At 51.2% G+C, this 19584-nt stretch overlaps 2 protein-coding genes across 7 annotated transcripts in view; one reads left to right on the forward strand and one right to left on the reverse strand.

Annotated features, from left to right (window-relative positions):
- FKBP6 (FKBP prolyl isomerase family member 6 (inactive)) overlaps positions 1-19584 on the reverse strand; it is a 77739-nt gene that overhangs the window by 38485 nt on the left and 19670 nt on the right. Inside the window, exon 9 of one of the 6 annotated variants that reach the window (XM_027041967.2) lies at positions 10610-11874. The exons of 2 other annotated variants lie outside the window; for them this stretch is intronic. The gene's annotated coding sequence lies outside the window, so the exon portion shown is untranslated. Of the gene's footprint in view, positions 1-10609; positions 11875-14478; positions 14681-19584 lie in introns of those variants that run through there. 3 more of the 6 variants (XM_027041964.2, XM_015078792.3, XM_053213224.1) reach the window with 3 other exon arrangements.
- LOC106980710 (E3 ubiquitin-protein ligase TRIM50) overlaps positions 7744-19584 on the forward strand; it is a 45304-nt gene continuing 33463 nt past the window's right edge. Inside the window, exon 1 of the mRNA XM_053213220.1 lies at positions 7744-9478. The gene's annotated coding sequence lies outside the window, so the exon portion shown is untranslated. The remainder of the gene's footprint in view (positions 9479-19584) is intronic.

Raw genomic sequence — 19584 nt, forward strand, 5'->3', positions numbered from 1 at the left:
GGTTTGTGCCTGTGTGGGGGTGTTACCACTAGCCAGCCTCAGGAGCATGAGAGAGAAGAGGGACCAGGGAGTGGTGGTCTCAGGGTCCCTGGATACAGCACCGAAGGTTCCAAAATGATGCGGCTGGAGGAGAAGGTCTGGGAGGCTCTGAGGTAAAGAGGGAGGCTGAGGCCTTGGAAGCCAATGAGTCTGCCCAAGATGAACTCATTCATATGGAAGAGAAGAATACCCAGGACACAGCTCCAACATTTAAGGGACCGAGGAAAGGGGAGGGAGGGGAGGGAGGGGCAGGAGGAAGGGGAGGAGGCGGGTCAGCGAAGGAGGCAGAGAGACCTAGCACCAGCACGGGAGAGTGGTTTGCAAAAGTGGCATGAGAAGGAATTTTAACAAAGGAGTGTTCGAAACTGGCAGAAGACCTCAGAGATCTGTGGGAACCTATCCAGGAGGTACGCGCTCACCAGACCGTCAATTCGGGGGTCACTGAGGACCTAGGTCAGAGTGGTGTCCGGAGAACGGTGACAGTAACGGGGCCAAGGGGTGACCAATGGAGGAGGCGCTGAGAGAGCAAGTGCAAACAAGGGAGCCAAAGCCTGGCTGGTGCGGGCTTAACAGGCAGGGGGAGGACACACTGAAAGCTGTGGAGTGGAACCAAAGAAAGCAAAGGAGACTTGGAAAGACATCCATGTTCATGGATTGGAAGATTTCATATTGTTAAAATGGCAGCATTCCCCAACTTGGTCTATAGACTCAAATCAGTCCCTACCAAAGCTTCCCCAAAAGCTGCTTTTTTTTTTTTGCAGAAATGGACAAGCTGATCCTAAAACTGATACGGAAAAATTCAAGGAACCTGGAATAGCTAAAACAAACAAACAAACAAACAAACAAACAAAAGAACAAAGCTGGAGAACTCACAGTTCCTGACGACAAAATTTATTGCTAGGCTACAGTAATCGAGACCGTATGCTGGTGGCATAAGAACACAGACTTCAAGATACACAGTTTGGTAAAATAGAGAACCCCATGTATCTATGGCCAATTGATTTTTGGCAAGGGGGCCAACACCATTCAATGGGTCTTGAATCATTTATTCTACAAATGGTGCTTGAACTGGATATCCATACCATATACAAAATGAACTCAAAATGGATCGACAACCTCAATATAAGAGCTAAAGCTATAAAGTCCTTAAAAGAAAATGCAGGGGTAAATCATCACGACCTTAGATGTGGCAATGGTTTCTTGTGTATGATACCAATAGCATAACAATAGTAACGACAAAAGATAGGTATATGTGGACTGCATCAAACCTTTTGTGTTTCCAAGGACACCAGCAAAAACTGAAAAGGCAATCTACAGAATGGGAGAACATTTTTGTAAATCATAAATCTGATATGGGACTTGTGGAATACAGAACTCTTACAATTCAACAATAAAAACTCAAGTGACCCAATTAAAATATGGTCAAAGGATCTACATAGACAGTTCTTCATAGAAGATTTACAAATGGCCTATAAGCACATTAAAAGATGCTTGACTTCAGTTGTCACTAGGGAAATGCAAATCAAAACCACAATGAGATGCCATTTCACACTCACTAGGATGGCTGTATTCAAAAAGATTTAAAAAAAGGGGTGACTGGCCAGGGAGCTTGAGACCCTTGATCTCAGGTGAGTTCGAGCCCCAGGCTGGGTGTAGAGGTTATTTAAAAATAAGATCTTAAAAAAAAAAAAAAGAAAGAAAGAAAGAAAGAAACAAAAAAGGGCGCCCGGAGGGTTCACTTGGTTAAGCAGGCTCTTGACTTGGGCTGAGGTCATGATCTCACGGTTTGTGAGGTGGAACTCTGCATCGGGCTCTCTGCTGTTAGCATGGAGCCTGCTTTAGATCCTCTGTCCCCCTCTCTCTCTCTGCCCCTCCCCGACTTGCACTCTCTCAAAAATAAATAATAAAACATTTAGAATTTAATAAAAAATGGGGCGCCTGGGTGGCTCAGTCGGTTAAGTGTGACTTCGGCTCAGGTCATGATCTCTCGGTCCGTGAGTTCGAGCCTTGTGTCAGGCTGTGTGCTGACAGCTCAGAACCTGGAATCCTGCTTCGGATTCTGTGTCTTCCTCTCTCTTTGCCCCTCCCCTGCTTGCACTCTGTCTCTCCAAAATGAATAAACATTAAAAATAAATAAATAAATAAATAAATGAATAAATACCAAAAAAAAAAACCAACCAAAAAAAACAAGTGCTAGCAAAGATGTGAAGAAACTAGAACATACAATACCTGGTGGGAATGTAAAATGGTATAACCTCTGTGGAAAACAGTATAACTGTTCCCCTAAAATTTACACACGGAATTACCATAGGACACAGCAATTCCATTCCTACGTATACACCTAAAAGAAGTGAAAACAAGTGTTCACACAAAAATATACATGAACGTTAACAGTAGCATTATTTGTAACAGCCCCCGAGTGGAAACGAGCCAAATGTCCAGCAGCTGATGAATGATGAACACAAGGCTGTGTCTCCACACAAGAAGATACTGGTCATCCGTAAACAGGACTGGGGTCCTGCCACATGCTACCACATGGATGAACATCATGGTTAGCGAAAGAAGCCAGACACAAAAGGACGAACGTTGTATGGCTACACGTATATGAAATCTCCAGAATACACAGATCCATCAAGATAGAAAGTAGATGGGTGGTTGTCAGAGCCTAAGGGGAGAGGGGAATGGGAAGTGACTGCAGACGGCTATGGCGTTTCTTTTTGGGGTGATCGAAATATTCTTGAATTAAGATAGGATGAGAGTTGGAGAACTTTGTGATCATGCTAAAAAAACCCCCACTGAATTGTATACTTTATTTTTGTCTATTTATTTATTTTGAGAGAGAGAGACAGAGAAGGAGAGGGAGAAAGAGGGAGGGAGGGAGAGAACATGAGCAGGGGAGGGGCAGAGAGGGAGAATCCTAAGCAGGCTCCACTCTCAGCCCAGAGCCCAACACTGGAGCTCCATCTCACGAACCTTGAGATCACGACCTGAGCTGAAACCAAGAGTCAGCTGCTCAACTGACTGAGCCACCCAGGCGCCCCGGAATTGTATATTTCAAAAGAGTGACATTCATGGTAAGTGAATCACTTTTCATTTTTTCAACAAAGGAGAAAGAATATACGAAGAGATTCTCCTGTAAAAATTGTGAACTCCCCTGCCTGAGCAGGAGAAGGGACTGGGGATGGGATGAGGGGCAACAGTTGACTGCATGGATGAGTTTCAAGAGGTGAATGGATAGAATAAAATAAAAGCAGTCTGGCTGTGGCTGAAAAGAGGGGCGGCACTGAAGGAATGTTCTGGTAGGAATCAGAGGCGGGGCCATGTGCAGAGGCAGGAGGGAAGAAGCATAGGAGGAGCACAGAGGATGGCGGATGATCTGCATGAGGCCAGGATCAATCACACGGACCACAGACGGGCAAGGGGCAGCACCCTTCTATCCCCCAGGACACAGGGGAGGGGGCAGGATGGGCAAAGATACAGAAGAGGTAGGGGTGAGGAGAGAGGGGGGCCTTATTTTGTGCCTGATGGCCTTTACTGTCTCTGTGGAGGAGGAGGCCAGGTCTCTGGGGCCAGAGAGCAGAGTGGGGGTGCTTGGAAGGGAAGGAGGGGGTCTGGGAATCATGGTGAGGTTGGGAAGGGCCTCCTCATGGAATCAGAAAAGGAACCAGTGACGCACGAGAGGCTGCTGAGTAATCCTGAGGTTGGAAAGGCACTTTGGTGATTTTCACATCCATTCCTTGGAGCCTGAGTGAGGCTCTTTGTGTGCTGGGGACACTGTGCTATTGATGGCTGGTAGCTATCGGCTGCGGCCATACAGGGGTCGGCCTGCCTGGGCGTCTGCATCACTGTCACCGAGCGGGGAGGACGTCGTGGGGGTAGAGGTGCACAGCGCTTGCAAAGGAACACGGGTGATGGTGCCCAAGGGAGAGGCCCCTGCTCTGGGGAGTCGCTTCATCTGTGGGGCAGGGACTGAATGGTCAGGACTTCAGCCAATGCTGTGGTCTCCGACCTTCCCAGCCAATGCCACGTTTTTGACAACTATTCACAATCAAAGTTCAACACCCTCACTGCATTTCCAGCCACCTCGTTGCTGCCTGCTGTGGCCCCAAGGGCTCTCCATGACACCCAGGGATGCCATCAGATTTGACTCTCAACAAACAGCATGGAGGGAGGTAGTCGTTCAAGAAGGTGGAGAAGCCAGGCACAGAGCAGGACTTCGTCCATGTGCCCTTGTGCCCTTGGCCCTTCTCTGGGCTGGTGACTGTCCTCCAATCTGCAGCCTGCAGACCTGCCTGGGGTCCCTGGCTGGGGTGTGAGTCAGCTCAAACGACGGGCCCCCTCCTGCTGTATGGGTGCTGTTCCCAAGCCTGACCCATCAGCATCTGTCCTGCCCTTTTAGCAGTCACCGTGCCCCACCCTCTGCCCCCAATGAGCTCCCAGTCAGTCACAGACAAAAAGGGTTTGTCTTTTCTTTTTCATCAAGGGTCCTCGAACCAGGTTTTTTCCCACAGGAAACCAGCTGCGGACCTCATTCCAAGCCACCTATTCCACATTATCTGACTTGTCCATGAAGTGTTCATAATGAGATCTGTGTACGCCTTGGACAAACTGGGGATCCTGTCAGACTGTGCTGAAGAACGGACAACCAAAGTCAGGTGAAACATTGTCCCTGCCCTCAAGAAGCTCTCACTCTTGGGGAGGTCGGGCCAGACCATCTGAGGACTGTGGTGTGATGCGGACCTAGGACTGAGCGTCTCAGGGGTAGCTATGTCAGAGTGATCAGGGAAGGCTGCCTGGAGGAGATGGGGCTTAAGATAAGTTTTCTTCCCTCTCTCTAGGTTTATGCATGCATTTTTAACTACCTTATATGCGTGGTTTTGCATAAAGGAATTTAAATGATTTTATCAAAAAAATTTTTTTAATATTTATTTTTGAAAGGAAGAGAGACAGAGCATGAATGGGGGAGGGGCAGAGAGCGAGGGAGGCACAGAATCTGAAGCAGGCTACAGGCTCTGAGCTGTCAGTGCGGAGCCTGATTCGGGGCTCGAACTCATGAGCCGTTAGATCATGACCTGAGCCAAAGTTGGACGCTCAACCGACTGAGCCACCCAGGTGCCCCCAAAATAAACGATTTTTAAAAACATGAGAAATATCTTAATATCAAAGAAAGAAGAAAGTCTCTGTGATTTTGTTTGATGGACTGGGGGACAGAGAAATTCACTCTCGTGCCGTGTGGCCCCTTTGCCACGCTTACTGGGACCGCCGATGGTAACTGGGGACACGTGTGTCTTCACTCTGGGTCCCACCAGGACTTTGACCAGAGACCCTATCTTAAACTGAGTTCCGGAAAAGGAGTCTGGTTAGAGCAGCACAGAGATGCGGAATGGTGTGAGCTGTAAGGGCCCGACAGCAGCTCAGTGTGGCTGGAAGGCAGGGAGCCTGGCACATAGTGGCTGGAGGGGAGCCAGGCCTTCTGTGCTAAATCAGGGAGTTTGAACTTTATCTCAGAGGCTACTGGGAGCTACTGAAGCATTTAAGCCGGGGCAGGACAGAGCTAGCAGGTGGAGGAGGGATAGTGGAGCCCAGACTGGACCGGGGAGGCTGGCTGGGAGGGCGATCAAGGTTAGGGTCAGATCCAAGCGTGGCAGAGATGAAGAGTTGGGGGCGGCACAAGGGACACTAAGGGGGCAGAACTCTCAGCCCTGCAGACATGGGGTGAGGCCGAGTGGGAGGGAGAACAGCAGGACCCTGGGAGTCTGGCTCAGGGAACAGGGGAGGGGACAGGAGCAGCAGCAATTGAGGGAAATGATTTTAATTTCCCTTCTGCCGAGGGTGTTGAGGTACGTTTTGTGTGTGTGTGTGTGTGGGGGGGGGGTCTCAGGAGCTATGTAGGGGTCCTGCCAACACAAGCCACACCGAGCAAACACGAATGAGTTTGGGAAGCCCATTCTTTAAGATCAGACAATGATGCCACAGTCTCTCATTGCTCCACCTCACAATTTACCTCAAGAGGCTTTTTTTAAAAAAATTATTTATTTGTTGAGAGAGTGAGCGAGCATGAACGGGGAAGGGGCGGAGAGAGAGGGAGAGACAGGATCCCAAGCAGGCTCAGCGCTGTCGGCACGGAGCCCAACACAGGACTCGAACTCACAGACTGTGAGATCATGACATGAGCCCCAAACCAAGAGTTGGCCACTGAATCGACTGAACCACCCAGGCACCCCTACCTCAAAAGGTTCTTAAAGGGGCCTGTTGCCCTGTCAGCGTGGAGCCTGCTTGGGTTTTTTATTTTTCTCTCTCTCTCTCTCTGACCCTCCCCTGCTCGTGCTGTCTCTCCAAAATAAATAAAAATCTCAAAAAAAAAAAAAAAAAAAAAGGTTCTTAGAAACCAACACGAGGTTTCCCAGAAGGAATTTGGATTCAGATTCTGCTAGGGTATAAGGAGAACCCACCGCTGAGCGAACACCTTCCTGGCACAGGCCCCAAAGGGTTGCTACACAGATGTCTGGTCACTTGGCAGGAATAAGTCTGGGGCTCCCTCTGGGGTCACGTGGCCCCTTTTCTGGAACCCCTATTTTCTTAAGTAGCCATTTGTCTGCATTCTGTGGCCTGGGTGCTGTTGTGTCCTGGGATTTCTCCACACTCACCCCCAAGTCCTGTCCCTTTCTGCGTGTGAATGTTTCAGGGTGTCTCCACCTTGATGTGAGCAGTGCAGGGGTGTGGTGGCAGGGCGGGGGGAAGGGGGGGAAGGTCAGCGGGAGGGAGAAGGACGGGGAAATTGGGGTCTGGGTGAACTCCCTCCCTACCCACAGCTGTGCTTTTTGGTTTGAATGGAATTAAGAGTATTGGGTTTATAAGAAAAACATTTTTTTGATTTATTACAACATTTATGTCCTATTGTATTATCTGCTGCCATTTCTTTTTCTAGAATGTCTGCCTCCAAAGCCAAACACATGAGTGCACGTGTGCAAACATGCACGCACACAGACACAAGCACACGGGCATTTTGTGCTTAACCGATACTCTGGATTAAATCAGACTGCTCACATCGTTGTATCATTACATGACTGAGTTGACCAGACATTAGAGAGGTCAAGGTAAGCCTCTTAACCAGGTGAGCAAGGCGAAGGAGAGCAAGGTCTCTCTCTGCAGCCAGCCTGGCCCCTTGGGGGTGAGAGACTGAGGCGCGTGGCAGGTTTTCCCTGGGAAAAGAGCGCCTTGGGCTCCCCGTGGCCTACAGGAGGGTCTGGGTCACTCGGCCGGTCACACAGCCTTCCATGGGGTCTGGTCTGCCCACTCTCCACAAACCCGAGGGCAGGCTGTGTTCCTGCCTCCTCTCTCCCTGGAGCTCCCCACCACCGCCCCATTCTGGCCTCCCCGGCCTTGGCGCTCAGCGCCGGCGGTGCCTGCTGCCTTTTCCTTGTTGAGAGCAGTGGCCAGACTCTCGGAGCCTGGTCCCAGCACCCGGCACAGGCCAGTCTTTACTGAGCGACCGTGCTGACGACGTGGGCAGAGAGGGGCCGGGTGCCCGTCTCAACAGGTCACCATCTCCCATAAAGGGGGGCCGCGCAGGCCACTCGCTGTGGCTGAGGTGGGCCACAGTTTCTCTGGGGCCGCCTGGCTCGCTTGGGGAAGCATGCGGCGGGTTATGTCGCCACCTATCGCCTGGTTTGCTCGGCAGAAGTCAGCCGGGGCCTTCCTTCGGGCTTGGCTTGAGAGGGGAAAGAACTCAAGCCCTCCTTCTGAGGACGGCACCGGCCCTGGGCGGAGACAGAGAGGGAGAGGTTCTTGACAAACCGGTGGAAAGTTGGAACCAGGTCTTCGCCTGGCTCCGGCCGCACGGCCTGGGGCAAGCGCTTCCTCCCCTGGGCCTCGGCCACCTTCTCTCCGATGACGACGCCGCCCAGGGCCGCGGGTGCTGGCAGGGCTGGAGCGGGGAGAGCAAGGCTCCCCGAGCCGGGGCTGTGCGGAGGGAGCCCCGTGGAAGAGGCGGGCCGCTCCCGGTTAGTTTCGGAACCTCCCTAAGCCACTTTCCTCCTTCCTTGGCGAGTTCACCTCCCAGAGCCGCGGCAGGAATGAACGGAAGCCAGGCCGGGAGGGTCCCGTCATTACCCTGCCACCACACTGCCCGCCGAGCCGCGGGGAGGCTGACTTCGTAACGCCTCCCGACGCACACCTCTCGCGAGAACGCAAAGACCAAGCCGCACACGCGGCCCGTCAACCCGGCTGTCTGCGCGCGAGAGGACACGGGGACGACGGAGAGGAAACAGGGGGGGCCCTGCACGGGCCGGTGGTGGCGTGCCTTGACCGCGGGGCGTAATTACGTCTACTGTCTGCACCAGAACTTACAGAGGAGCCTAAACCGCCAAACCCACGTGAGGGAAAGAGTGGTTTCCCGAGCGCCAACTGCGTGACGCGGCCGGACGAGGCCAGTGCCACCTGGGAGGCACCTTAGTTGCCTCGTGCTGGCCTCCCGAGGAGCCCTCTCCGAAGTTTCTTTGGAGATCAGCCACATACGAGCTGGTTTCCTTGTCCTTCGGGGGCCACACGTCCCCCTGGCAGAAAGAGAAGACCCCAGTGTCCCGCTCGCACGCGCACGGGGACGCCCACCACGTTCCTACAGTCCCAGCTCCGTCCTTGCCGCCGGCTGGCACCGCAGCCCGTTCCCTCAGCATTGGACCACACTGGCGACACACAGACACATCGCAGACCATACAGAAGCCCTCAGAACACAACATGGAGCCCCCTGTCTCCCACGCCTGCGCTTGCCAGAAGGGCCACTGGGAAGTCTGAAGTGCTTCCAGTTCGTATTCACACACGTATATTCAAACTGCCATGTGTCGTTCTCCAGGGTCCGTCTTGGTCGAAGCCACAAATTGTCCCCAGGACAGCGGCACTGGGAGCTCTCTCGCCACTCCCCTTCAAAGGACTTCCGCTTGCTTCCAGTTTTGCCACGGCCCCAACCAGTGGCACAGGAGCCGCGCCTTTAGACTGCAAGCGTAAGTGGTCTCAAAGGACAGAGGATTTATTACAAGTGGGACCTGCCGGCTTGAGGAGCGTGTATTCTAACTCGTCGTGCTTCCAAACGGTCTTCCCAAGAGGCTTCAGCCCAGAGTGACCTTCCTGAAACACTCACCTGGGACCACTCCTCTGCTAAAGCTTTCAGCGAGTATCCCGAAAGGAAAAGCTGGGGAAAGAAGCCGAGAGGGGAGCGGGCGGTGATGGGGCGGCTCCCACCGCTCGAGGGTGCTGTGTGCACCACACACGTGCGTACTTGTGTGTGCACGCTGTGGGGGGTGCAGGCAAGGCTGGGACAGGAGTTAAGCAGGAAGAACTGAGGGAGAGGAGGTCGGTGAAGACTGAGGAGTGAAGACACCAGAGTGGCACTTAAGACAGCGGGGCTGTGCGGCCACCCCGGAGGCCAAAGAGGAGAGCGCAGGTGGGTGGATGGCCTTGCTGGGCGCGGAGGCACGGCTGGGCGAGGTGCTCGTGCAGGGCGGGGGGGGGGGGGTGGTTTTGGTCTGGAGGGGTTGAGGGAGGTCTGACTCCAGGTGATCCCAGGTCATGGTCATGAGGTCTGGAGCTGATCTGGGAACCATCGGCAAGGTTTCTGCGGCTTCTCGAGAAAACCGTTCTTCTGAGGCTACCAGAGGGGTCACCCAGGGAGGCCTCTCAGCACCCTTTCTCCCCAGGCACAGTGGGAGGGCCCAGCCTGCCCCGGGAAGACTTGGCTTTTTGCAGAGGGTGGGGACACGGGCCAGGTGCCTCTTGGGTCAGGAAACATGTCCGGCCCTGTGGTCTGGCTGGGTCACTTGTGAGGCCTTGGCCGTTGGCTGTGTGGACTACACACGTGAAGTTCCGGGAGTGATTCTGAAGAGTGAGGGGTGGGGCGTGGTAATAAGAGTGAGACCAAAGGGCTGCCTGAGGGTTGGGAAGAAATCAAGAGCTTCCAGCTCGGAAATTCAGGGAAGAGCCTAAGAGGGAAACGCCCGCTGGATCTGACTGCCCCACAGGTCAGGGTGAGACACCGGGAAGGCAGTGGGCTGGGGAGTAACTGGCAGCAAGAGTGAAGCCAGTGTAGACAACACCCTTGAGGAAGGTCGGCCAGGAAGGAAGAGGAGGGTCGGGAAGGGTGAGGAGGGAGGGCACAGGGTTGACAGAAGGACGCAAGGGCAGCGTGGCCGTGGTGGGAAGGCCCGGCGCATTCGTGTGAAGACCGAGACAAAGCTGTGGGGTGGCCTGCGGGGCTCAGGGCCAGAGCCCGGACGGGGCACCTCCTCCCTCAGCACCCGCAGGGAGCCAGGCCCCAGCCCAGGGGGAACCAAATGGGGGATAGCTGGCTCCAGCGTTTCTACTGGATTTGTCCCACAGCAGCACCTCCCCACAGAAGGGAGGTTTCAAGGGAACCCCCGTCCCAATGCGTGGGCATCTCATTCCTGGGTACGTCAGGAAGAAGTGCTCTGGAGAAGAGACCCAGTTCTGCTCTTGCCGATCCCCTTGGTCTTAACGAGCAGCTGTCCCTCTACCCTCCCCCTACTTACTGACTTTACAAATTTAGTTGAATTCACACAATGTATACTGGATCTTGCCAGGACAGGGAAAGGTTTTATTTATTGACAACGAAAACATGTGTAACATAATTCTCTAAAACAGAAAACCCCATAAAATACACAAAGCAATCTCTATCTGTATTTACCCAGGGACATTAACAGCCGGAAGGGGGGCTGAGACTGGGAGAAAAGCCAAGGACTAATTCCATTAAAAAAAAAGAGAGAGAAAAAGAAAAAAAGAAACAATTAAAAAAAAAATAGCATTTTCCTGCTTGTCAGTAGCTGCACTTCCCCCTACTCCGTGTATGAAAACGTGAAACAGAAAACAGCACCTGTGAAAACACACTTCGGCCGTGCCAGGCAGAGATGAGGCAATGGCCCAGGGCTGGGGAATTCCTGCCCCGACTTCCAAGCAGGTCCCTGCAACACAGTCGGCCCTGGGCAGTTCTTTCCCAAAAGCCCCCCGCCCTCAACGACGACGGACAATTCCAGCAGCCTGGCTCCTCTGGTTTGAAGTTTAGTCGGAGAACCTAGGAATCAGGCACAGCAGTTAGGAATCCAACAGGGCTCAGTTGCCCCACACTGAGCCCTCAGCTGCAAGGGCCACAGGCGGTCACAGCCACCCATCAGAAGGAGCCAGAGCCGGTCGGTCCCAGGTCTGTGGTGACAACACTAGACGGGGTCGGGGAACAGATGCATGGCTGCAGAGCCCCTACTGGATGGGCTCTGGGAAACGGTAACCGATTAACACGGCGGCTCTGAAAGGCGAAATCACGAACACAGGACAGTCTCAGAAAATCCGAACAGAAAGGACCCTCACTTCATCCAGCTCAACTTCATTTTTCAAATGAAGCCCCAAAAATAAAAGACTAATTTTTGAATGCAGGTAGAGCCTTATTCATTAGAATTTCTCAACTGTTCCACAAGGAGTGACACTGCCTTAGCCATTTAAAGATGTGAAAAACACCCCGAAGAGTCCAATATAGAAGCAGCTGCTTCTCAGTGGGATACCACCAAAGACCTGTAAAACACACTGGGCAGCACGAGCCACCAGGATGTCACCACACTGAGAGCCTGGACAAACGTTTCCCAGGCAGCTCCATGGCACAACCGCCATCACACTCCACACTGGTGCAAAGAGACAGGGTGGCGGTTTATCCAGAACCAGAAGACCGCAGTTCAACTCCTGGCTGCCACTACTTCTGCTCTGTGCTCCTGTTTCCTCATCTATAGACCGTGCGCGATAATATGAACTTCACCAAGCTGGTACGATCGTGACAGTTATCTGAAGGAGGGCATGTGACAGATGCCATTATAACAACTACTGATGGCTCTGCAGTCTTTGCCCACCATCCCTCCTCCCTGATCCCCTGGCACTAAACACTGGCCCCAGAGCTGCAGAATGTGGGTACACAGAGGGCTGGGAGGCTGGGTGTGCATTCCCGGCACTGGGGCAAGCAGATGTGTCAGTAAGGATACTGCCTCCACTCCCTTCATGCAGGACAGCAGTTTCTGAGGGGAGGAGAAGCCCGCGTGGGACGCTCCCCCTGGTGCAGGAGCAGCAGCCCAGAGCAGGGAGGGGAAGGCCAACGCTTCCTCCTCCAGTTGTCCATCTTGTCTCTCATTTAAATCTATGAAGAGCACTTTTTGTTCCTATAAATACTGTGGAACTCTTCTCATTATAAGCCTTTGTTGGCCACCTTTATCCCAAATTACAGAAAAACATGGCACCAGTAAAACATGGCCATGAACTGTGAGATCATGACCTGAGCTGAAGTCAGACCCTTAACCAACTGAGCCACCCAGGCGCCCCTTTTTTAAAAGTGAGCAAGCATACACCCAAGAGGGGAAGGCACAGAGAGAGACACAGAGAGAGAATCCCAAGCAGGCTCCATGCTGTCAGCACAGAGCTTGATGTAGGGCTCAAACTCATGAACTGTGAGATCATGACCTGAGCTGAAATCAAGGGTCAGATGCCTAACCAAGCGAGCCACCCAGGTGCCCCTGGAGAAGCTTTTTAAGAAAAGAGGGACTGTTGTGGCTGCCCTGTGGGGAAGAGATTGAAGGGGCATGAGACCTGCATGGGGAGAGCAAGGCTCTCTAACCTAGGCTCTCAGGCTGCTCTGCCCAGCACACTGAGGTGGGAGCTGCAAAGCGGGTCCAGGCCTTCAGAGACTGGCAGCTTCACTCTTCTGTTGGGCAGCGCTGTGCTGCCCAACATGTATCCCCATGTATTCCTCCACAAACCCAAGCTGCCACACCAGAGCAACCACTCTAAGGCCGTCACACTGGACAGGCCACGTGTGGGCTCCAGTCAATAGTCCACACACATGCCTGATTAGAATGAGGCCCCTTTTCTACAGCCCCAGAGGTGGGAGGCGTTTGCTGCACCGTGCTGGGCATCCAGACAAGGGAGGGACGGGGTGGGACCACACAGGATGCGTGAGGGCAGAAACATCAAAAGCACTTTCCTGTCCAAACCCAAGCGAAGTTATGAAGAAACAATAGGCTGGCAATAATCTCATGAGGACCTCTGATGCAATCACACCGAGAAATGTCTAGCTGTGGGGCCAAAACCAATCTGACATCACCTCTGATCACTTGCAACTGCTGTCCAGCTTGAGGCCTAACAGGACTTCAGAACCTACTGACGAAACAAGACAGAGCTCAAGCCCCAGAATCAGTAAGGGGAGAGGAAAACCCACCAGAGCATCCATGGAGCATGATTTAGTCATTCCACTATGAATGCTACCGTTTGTTGTACAAACACGAAGAGTCAGTCTACCATTAAAGTGTAAGAAGCAGTTAATTTACCCTGTATAGATGTGAACCCTTTGTTCTGGGTATTATGAGTCCATAAACAGAAATTTGGGTACAACTATTTATTACTGTTTTTTAAAGATTTTATTTTTAAGTAAACTCTACACCCAACGTGGGGCTCAAACTCACGACGACCAGGAGTCGCTTGCTCCTCTGACTAAGCTGGCCAGGCGTGCTGGGAAAACTATCTGTTACTTATTTATTATTGTGAGAGAGAGAGAGACAGCACGAGTGGGGGAGGGGCAGAGAGAGGGAGAGAGAGAAGCCCAAGCAGGCTCTGCACTGTTAGCACAAAGCCTATGTGGGGCTCAAACCCAAGAACTGTGAGATCTTGACCTAAGCCAAAACCAAGAGTCAGACACTTAACCGACTGAGCTACCCAGGCGCCACTCCCCCCGCAACCAGGACAACTACTTTAGACATTTGAATAAAAAATAAAGATGTATATCCCCAATTCAAATTAAGGATGGAAATAAACTGACAATAGTTTAGAACCCTAAACCTAAAAAAAGAACTATACAAATACTAGAAGGAAACAAGACATTACTTGCTGGCCAAGGGGAAGCATAAACAGACAAATGAGAGTAATGGAGGTGAGACAAACTGATGAGGCCCCTCTTACAGGTAGTCTCACTCCCTGTCCCCCAACTCCATTCAACAGCAACATGCTCTTCTGCCTGAGCCAGCCAGGTGGCCCCTGAAATGTATTTAAATGCATATTACATAATACAAAATACATAATTCTATTTGTGGGAAACACTGCATATACACCCACATTCTCAAATATTCACAAAAAACCTTCAGGAAGGACACATATAAAACGTCAACACTGGTTACCTCTGGAGTGTGGGCTTGGGGACTGAGAGCTTTTACTTCTCAACCTTTTTTAAAAAAAAAAAAGCCTATAAGCATGTAGCATTTTCATAATTTAAATTTTACTACTGACACACAGCTGTCAGTATGGGTGGGGTGAGTAGAGGAAGCAGCACGCAGAATGCTGATCATACATGGGGAGGTCGACACGCCATCCTTGCTACCTTAAAATAGGTTTGAAAATCTCCATTTTATTATTATTATAGCTTGAAAATAATCAACTGAAAAAAAAAAAAAACCCGTCTCAATCTAGTTCGTATCCTGTGCAGTGACTTCAGACATAAATACTGTGATCAATATTCATTCAGTGTGAACACGTTCCCAGGAACGGATGGTAGAGAGAACCGCCAAGATCAGACACTGGGATTTTAGGAGGTTCAAGTAGTTGAATTTTCACACTGGAACCAATAAAAAGTAACACTTGAGCACAAATAAAAAGATACCAAAATAGAAAAGTTCACATTTTGCAAAACCAAATCTCGTAGCACACGGAGGCAGTCAGAGGAAAAGGTCAGCATGTCTCCAGGGCTCACAGAAAGATAAGCTCAGAGACCTGCGAAGACAAAAGCGGCCCCCACTTAGGCAGGGAACCCAGACCACGTTCCAGCAAGCAGACGCCCGCTGAATACATTCATTCTCAACAAGCGGCTTCCGAGGAGCGCAGAGCCAGGCCTGGGGAAAAGGCAGTCAATGTGAAAGAGAGACTCAAGTGAGGATACAATCGGTGTCTACAATAGCTGCACACAAAAGTGAGCAGTAACCAGAGAAGAGTGTGAAAGTGTAACAGAGGAGCCTGGGAGGTGATGTAATCCTGGAAGCCCGAGCCGGAGGCTGCAGAACCCAGGATGTGGAGGCTGGAGGCGGGAGTCCAAAGCCCTGGGCTGGGCGGGGTGAGCAGGGTTCCCACGGCGTCGGGTGCCAGACCCACCCGGTCTCCCTGCCCTCTCCGGCAGCACTTCTGTCTAGTGCCACTCAGGGAACCAGAGTGAAGGGCCCACCTTGAGCGGCATATGTGAGATACACCCGTAATGGTGGGTCATTGAAAAAAGTGATGAAAGCTGTGGATCCCTCTTCAAGATCCCAGCCAATGCACAAACGTTGCACATAAAGGTGAAGATTCACAGATCCTCCTGGAAGCTGTTTAACTGGTTCTCTTTCCCCAAAAGCATTACTCAGCCCATCGGAAGAACCTAGCCTGGGTATCTCAAGTAATTCCATGGTGGGGAGAATTATTTTAGAAGGAGCCAGAACCCATTCACACTCTTGTGACGTGCTGATCTGGCCTATAAGGTCCTCCAATCTGCCACTCCTGCTCCTGCCACCCTGCCAGGCGGCTGTTCAAAGCAGACACTCGCTGCTGGGCCCTCCTTCGACTGCCCCTGCTTCTGTGGCTCCATGCTGACTCCTACTATTGCTGGCCTCTTGGCCTCCCTGGTGGTCCTCCAGCTCAGCAATCTGCCCCTTCCCTGGGCCACATTCCTCTACTTCTTAGTGCCGGCCTGAGTCAGGGGCCATACAGTGGTGTTCCCTGCCGCTGGGAACCCTTTCAAGCTCTGAGTGGTCCCTCCAAGCCCACCCTTTCTAGGCTAAGCTGAACCAAGTATGCCCCAGTCCAGTGGAGATGGCCAGGACCCACAGCATAGCCCTGCTGCACTTCCGATGACAACTGTCAGAGCTTAGGGCCATCAACCTCCACGGTGCAAAGGTGGAAGCAGCAGGGCATGTGGTCCAAGGGGTAAAAAGTGCCACCCAACTGCTACCTTTGTTTCAAAATAAGATTTATATCATTTAACATGTGAGGTTTCTAGTACCATCCAACCCCTCTCCTCACACAAAAAGGTCTGGAGAAAAGGCCTGCACTGCCATGGACCACAGACCAGCTGCATCCACATGACCTGGGAATGTTAGAACCCTAAATTCTCGGGCCCTACTGCCCTGTGGAACCAGAAGCTCTGGAAGCTGTGCTCACACTCTACCCTCTCGCTCCTGCTCACTCCACACCACAGTGCTCTTGCCCTTTGTTCCCACTTCTCCACTGCTGTCCGGGTCACCGTAAGTTGCCACTGGCAAATCCAATGAACATTTTTCAGTCCTGGTCTTTTGAGTCCTCTGTGCTGCTAGATTTGACCCTGCTGGTTACTCTTTGAAATCCGAGCCCCTAGTCAGTCTGCACCTTTTCTGGAGTCAGAGGCCCTCTGAGAAGTGATGGCAGGCATGGATCCTGGGGATACACACAGCTATTCGGGGGTTCGTGGATGCCATGATGCCCACCATAGACTCCTGACTAAACCTCCTGTTCTACTTTGCTGTTTTCACAGTGGCTCGTTCTCCTCCTGCTTTCTGTCCTCTTTTCTCAGCTCAAAGCTGGTACTCCGGGGTCCAACCTTGGCCTTCCTTCCTCTTTCTACCCCTCCTCCTGGGTGACCTCATTCCCATTCCTGGGCATACTGCCCTGCAGATACTTGTGGCTGCCACCTGCTCTCCAGCCCTCCAGCTGTCTGCTAGCCATCCCCACCTACATGTCCTGTAGTCACCTCAAATTCCTCAAGCCCCAGACAAAAGATCCCCATCTTAAAACTCCTTCAGTTGCTAACCCCTCCATGGACCCAGTTATTGGAGCTGGAAATCTGGGGATCATTCTTGATTCCTTCCCCTGCTGCAATACCAAACTGTGATTCTTGCCACCAAAAGCAGTCCCTGAATTTCTTCTCTCTCCACTCACCCCGTATCTGCATTCAGGCCCTCATCTGCTAGCTGTGAGGTTGGCTGTGGCAGTCTCCTGGTCCCAGGGTTTCCCCCTGATCTCCATTATTCCCCCAGCCACCAGAAGGGATTATACTACGAGAGAGGAAAGATTCCAAAGAAGGCTGTTACGGTGACCTTATTTGGGATACAAGGATTAAGTGCAGAACATTTAGGATGTAGGATTGTGAGTTATCTTAAAGAGATGTGTGGTTTCCCAGCAGTTGTTGTTATAAATGCATCCCCCAAAGACGTCCATGTCTTAACATCTGGAACCTCACACTATGTATGTATGCTACCATTAGAGTGGCAAGGAGAACCTGACCATTAAATTAAGGATCTTGAGATGGGAGATTAACCTGGATTACTTGGGTGGGCCCAGCACATTCAGAAGGATTCTTCTTTGCAAGGAGGAGGCAGGAAGAGGCAGGAGGGTCAGAAAAAGAGAAGAGAACAGGACAGAAGAAGAGAGGAGGGAAGGATAGAGAGAGAGAGATTCATGGCAGGGGGAGACTGAAGATGCTATGTTGACGGCTTTGAAGATGAAGAAAGGGGCCACTAGCCAAGGAATGCAAGCAGCCTCTACGGGCCATTTGTTCTAGTGGCAATAGGAGTACAGAGAAATTTGCTCTATCCTCATGGATATCACAATAAACTCACCTACCCCCTGCCCCAAAAAAGAAAACCACAAACAAGCCCTATGATAGATCAGGATGCCAACAAGAATTGTAGAGAAAATGCCTGCATCTGTCTCTCACAGCTTTTCTGGTTTCGAGTGTGAAAATGACCGTTGTGGGTGTGGTCACAACAGGGCAGACTGTGTCCTCTGTGCTAGAGGTGATTTTTGCTCATAGCTCCCTCCCTTTGTCTATTAGATTTGAAAACCGTTCACTGGATTCTTGAAACTTTGGGGCTCATCCCAGTTCCTCTCAGCTTCACTCCCATGTTTCTAGCTTCTCTGCAAAACCCTGAGGAGGGCAGCCAGGAAAACCAGCTAAGACTGTCTTCTCCCTCAGGTGTCCCAAGACACTAAGACACTTGATGTTCATTCCTTATTGCTTAGCCTCTCTCCGTTCATTATGTGCGCCTGTACCCTTGTTCACTTAGATCGGTGTCTGGGATTACATATGCCTGGAGGCAGGGTTTATGAACCGGGTTAGGAACCCAAGAAATTAAAACGGACTAAGCCAACATCTGACAGAACCTCAGGAAATACACAGTGACCCTACAGATCCAATCACTTCATCCTACACATGATGCGATCGAAGCCCAGAGGGGTTTGAGGACTTTGCTACAGTCACAGCAAGGGAGTGAAGACGGAGAAGCCCAATTTCCCATTTATCAACCCTGCAGTGAATGGTAAAGGGCACTTCCACAATTGCAGATTTTGAAAATCAGAAAAAGGAACCTAGTGATCTCCTGCAATTTAATTAAATAGCCCTCACTGATACCTCATGCACAGAGAGCACAGAATGGACTGAAGTAAACCTTAGGAGGAAGCAGGTTTCAGGCCCATCACAGGTGCCAAGAGAGGATGTGAAGAGGAGTGAAGGGGCCAAAGAAACTCTGCCAGGGGAAATGCCTTCCCAGGCAGGGGTAGAATGAAAAGGTGCCAACCTGAGTGGAGTTATTTATAGTCACACAACAAAGGGATGACTTCAGTGATACCTCCTGAGCTGGGAGAAAAGGCATTTCACAGATATTCAAAAGATCAAGGGACTGTGTCTAACAGTTTGCCTGAAAAACCGACAGGGCCCTCATCTGACAACAAGGGAGCGCCTGCCTGGCCCAGTTACCCTGGGGAAAATACAACTACATTTTGAGGAGAGAAAAAAAAAAGTTGGAGATTGAGAGGAAAAAAAAAAAGTGGAGACTCAGAGGAATAAAGTCAGAATAATAATATATAAAATTACAAAAATACCTTTAAATGAGTTATTTGTTCAGGACTCAGACGAGTCTAACTGGAGGCATGAAACATCCTTATAGACTCAAGCATCGATTTGTGAGTTTCTTCTTAATCTCTTTGGGAAGAGGGGGATCAAAGAGATTCCCCATCTAGATCCAGTCACATACTGGATATGGGGAAAAGATGATTTGCTCCTAGGGTTTCCTGGCAACGGACTAGCCCGGCCGGACACAGGAAGGCTATTTTGGAACGAGGGAACCCCTGACCCCAGAGGACATCTCTAGCTTCTGTGGTGGCACCAAGCTCTGTGGGGCCTGCTGCTTTAGTGCTCACTTTAGGCCAACTCTCTGAAGCAGGACGAAATCTCAGAATTTCAGCGAACAGGAATGTATTCTCTGCAGCATGGCCTTTATTTCCACCTGAGCCTCCTGGGAGCTGCTCTGGCTTCCCAGAAAACATTCTTCTTCTTTTTTTTCTTTTTTAAGTCTGTTAAGATACTCTTTCCCTGAGGCTGGCCACACAACATGGCTCAATCCTCTTAATTCTACAGCTCAAAGGCTTCAGCTTAAGTATGGAAAGCAGGAAAAAAAGGAAGAAATTCTTAAACATCTAAGTGAGGGAGAAAAATCCATGGGCACCTGGTGGTAACACTCC

Source organism: Acinonyx jubatus, chromosome E3 (genome assembly GCF_027475565.1).
Source record: "Acinonyx jubatus isolate Ajub_Pintada_27869175 chromosome E3, VMU_Ajub_asm_v1.0, whole genome shotgun sequence".
NCBI classification, from domain to species: domain Eukaryota; kingdom Metazoa; phylum Chordata; class Mammalia; order Carnivora; family Felidae; genus Acinonyx; species Acinonyx jubatus.